Genomic DNA, 3,637 nt, shown 5'->3' with positions numbered 1-3,637 from the left:
CTGCAAAGAGCATAAATGGAATTCCAAGGTGGCTAGACTTGACACTCTCACACTCTCCTGCAGCACCTTGTGACGTTTTGTTCACGTCCAGGAGTGTGCTCTTTCAATCACTTGAAAACATTCCCATTTAGGATCAGGAGTTCTCCTTCCATGCTGAACACAGCTTGAGCCAAGGCCCACTTTTCCCGAGTATCCCACGCGTTCGCCGGGACTTCCTCGAGGCCTTGCATTGTTAGCTGGTAGAAAAATCTCCCCGTCGGGGAATCGAACCCCGATCTTCCGCGTGACAGGCGGAGATACTGTCCATTATACTAACGAGGAATGCCCAAGCTTAATATTTGGCACATCAACAAATAGGTGGCGCTATTCCAACATTCAGACCACAGTCAATGCATGTAGAAATATTTAGGTTTACTACATATTTGCTATCATTCAAATCCATGACAAAGCATCTGTGACTGAATCTAGTTTAAAATCTCTATTTTGTAGCTTTTTGAACATTTGCAGTAAACTAAAAATGGTGCATTTTCCCACAAATATGCAAAATAAATGCTTTTCGTCAGTTTCAGTAGTGTAGTGGTTATCACGTTCGCCTAACACGCGAAAGGTCCCCTGTTCGAAACAGGGCGGAAACACATTTCTTTGTTTGTATTGACTTCGCAGAATCAAACTCTGCGAAGTTAAACTCTCCATGACATTCATGGAAAAATCTCCCTGATGTGAAATCGTGGCCAGGCCTGCCGAAGTTTCCCCAGTGCAGTAGTCATCACATTCAGAGATTCAGGAGTATCCTGTCGAAAATTGATGCTGAAAAACTAGTCCACGTACCATTGTTACTTCTACGCTGGATTACTCCAGTTCTTATTATCAGGTTGCTTAAAAGAGTCCATAAAGATTCTTCAGCTGATCCAGAATGCTGCAGCACGTGTTCTGATAGGAACCAGAAAAAGAGATCACATCTCTCCTGGTTTGGCTTCTCTGCATTGGCTTCCTGTAAAATCCAGAATAGAATTTAAAATCCTTCTTCTCACCTACAAAGCTCTTCATGTTCAAGCACCATCTTATCTTAAAGAGCTCATTGTACCTTATTACCCCACCAGAGCACTGCTCTCCCAGAATGCAGGGTTCCTTGTGGTTCCTAAAGTCTCCAAAAGTAGAATGGGAGCCAGAGTGTTCAGCTATCAAGCTCCTCACCGGGTTCCCGTTTGGGTTCAGGAGGCAGACACCATCTCCACATTTAAGAGTAGGCTTGAGACTTTCCTCTTTGATGAAGCTTATAGGTAGTTCTGGCTCAGTTTTTCCTTGCCTCTTTCGCCTAGTGCTTGCTCTTGGTGGGAATTTTCCGGTTTCTGTAATAACATCACAGAAGATGGTCTGGACCTGCTCTTTTATGAAAAGCGCAATGAGATAAGTGTTGTTGTGATTTGGCGCTATATAAATAAAATTGAATTGAATTAAATTACCTGAACCTCAACTTCCTAGCCTCATAGTTGATGTTTACATTCTGGATCCGTCTTAGGTTCCTGCTGTCTGCCTACGTTCCTGGATCCTGAAGTAGGTGATCATATCGTCACTGAAAACATATCTTTGATAGCAGGATCATTCTCAATCCTTTTGTAAAACCTTTGTCTTTCTTGGAGTATATCCACTATATACATTCTTAAAAAATGTCATATCTTTTGCTATGGTTGGGCCTCGTATCCAAACTACTCTGGCAGATGATACTAGTGTCGATTTAGCCTTGGGAATAATTAGCAGCTGGTAGACAGATCTCCCCATCGGGAAATAAAACCCAGTCTTCCGTGGAGAGGCGGAGGCGACCATCCCAAAGTTTCAGTAGTATTGTGGTTTTTTGGTTGGAACAAGTTGCACTGTTTAAAATAAGCTTTTGAAATACAAGAACGTCTTCACTTGGACAGCAATTGACTCCCAACCCGATGGGAGAAATCCTGAGCTTTGAGATTTGGAGGGGCTGACTTTGATTACGAATGCTTGACACTGGACTTCAATCTGCCCCAGTGGGTGCTGTAGATCACTGTTTGATGAAGCCCACAGAACAACATAATCTGGAAAGAGCAGAAGAGGAATTATAAGGTGCCCAGACTTGACACTCTCCCACCTTCTGCTGCGCCTTGTGAGGTGCTGTTCATGTCCAGTAGATATGCTTTTTCCATCGCTTGACGATATTCCCATTTAGGGTCAGGAGTTCTCCTCCCATGCTGAACACAGCCTGAGCCAGGCACGCTTTCCCCTCATGATTCACCCCAGTGGAAGCTGTAGATCAATGCCTGATAAAGCCAAATGAACCACATAGTCTGCAAAGAGCATAAATGGAATTCCAAGGTGGCTAGACTTGACACTCTCCCAACTCCTGCGGCACCTGTGACGTTTTGTCACGTCCGACGTTGTAGTTGTGCTCTTTCAATCGCTTGAAAACATTCCCATTTAGGATCAGGAGTTCTCCTTCCATGCTGAACACAGCTTGAGCCAAGGCCCACTTTCCCGAGTAGTCCCACGCGTTCGCCGGGACTTCCTCGAGGCCTTGCATTGGTTAGCTGGTAAAAATCTCTCCCCGTCGGGGAAACGAACCCCGATCTTCCGCGTGACAGGCGGAGATACTGTCCATTATAATAACGAGGAATGCCCACGCTTAATATTTGGCACATCAAGAAATAGGTGGCGCTATTCCAACATTCAGACCACAGTCAATGCATGTAGAAATATTTAGGTTTACTACATATTTGCTATCATTCAAATCCATGACAAAGCATCTGTGACTGAATCTAGTTTAAAATCTCTATTTTGTAGCTTTTTGAACATTTGCAGTAAAATAAAAATGGTGCATTTTCCCACAAATATGCAAAATAAATGAATTTCGTCAGTTCCGTAGTGTAGTGGTTATCACGTTCGCCTAACACGCGAAAGGTCCCCTGTTCGAAACAGGGCGGAAACACATTTCTTTGTTTGTATTGACTTCGCACAATCAAACTCTGCGAAGTTAAACTCTCCATGACATTCACGGAAAAATCTCCCTGACGTGAAATCGTGGCCAGGCCTGCCGAAGTTTCCCCAGTGCAGTAGTCATCACATTCAGAGATTCAGGAATATCCTGTCGAAAATTGATGCAGAAAGACTAGTCCACGCATTTGTTACTTCTAAGCTGGATTACTCCAATTCTTTATTATCAGGCTGCTTAAAAGAGTCCATAAAGATTCTTCAGCTGATCCAGAATGCTGCAGCACGTGTTCTGATAGGAACCAGGAAAAGAGAACACATCTCTCCTGGTTTGGCTTCTCTGCATTGGCTTCCTGTAAAATCCAGAATAGAATTTAAAATCCTTCTTCTCACCTACAAAGCTCTTCATGTTCAAGCACCATCTTATCTTAAAGAGCTCATTACCTACCTATTACCCCACCAGAGCACTGCGCTCCCAGAATGCAGGTTCCTTGTGGTTCCTAAAGTCTCCAAAGTAGAATGGGAGCCAGAGTGTTCAGCTATCAAGCTCCTCACCAGGTTCCCGTTTGGGTTCAGGAGGCAGAACACCATCTCCACATTTAAGAGTAGGCTTGAGACTTTCCTCTTTGATGAAGCTTAAAGGTAGTTCTGGCTCAGTTTTTCCTTGCCTCTTTCGCCTAGT

At 43.9% G+C, this 3,637-nt stretch overlaps 3 non-coding genes across 3 annotated transcripts; 2 read left to right on the top strand and 1 right to left on the bottom strand.

The window, feature by feature from the left end:
• Positions 1–249: 249 nt before the first annotated feature.
• trnad-guc (transfer RNA aspartic acid (anticodon GUC)) lies at positions 250–321 on the bottom strand. Its single transcript has one exon. It is a non-coding gene; the product is annotated as a tRNA-Asp (tRNA).
• Positions 322–562: 241 nt separating this feature from the next.
• On the top strand, positions 563–635 carry trnav-aac (transfer RNA valine (anticodon AAC)). Its single transcript has one exon. It is a non-coding gene; the product is annotated as a tRNA-Val (tRNA).
• Positions 636–2,881: 2,246 nt separating this feature from the next.
• trnav-aac (transfer RNA valine (anticodon AAC)) lies at positions 2,882–2,953 on the top strand. The gene has a single exon. It is a non-coding gene; the product is annotated as a tRNA-Val (tRNA).
• The last annotated feature ends 684 nt before the right edge of the window (positions 2,954–3,637 follow it).

Source organism: Etheostoma spectabile, unplaced genomic scaffold (assembly GCF_008692095.1).
Source record: "Etheostoma spectabile isolate EspeVRDwgs_2016 unplaced genomic scaffold, UIUC_Espe_1.0 scaffold00570061, whole genome shotgun sequence".
In the NCBI taxonomy this organism is placed as follows: Eukaryota; Metazoa; Chordata; class Actinopteri; order Perciformes; family Percidae; genus Etheostoma; species Etheostoma spectabile.
The sequence above is the reverse complement of the archived record's forward strand: the minus strand, read 5'-3'. Positions and strand labels throughout refer to the sequence as shown.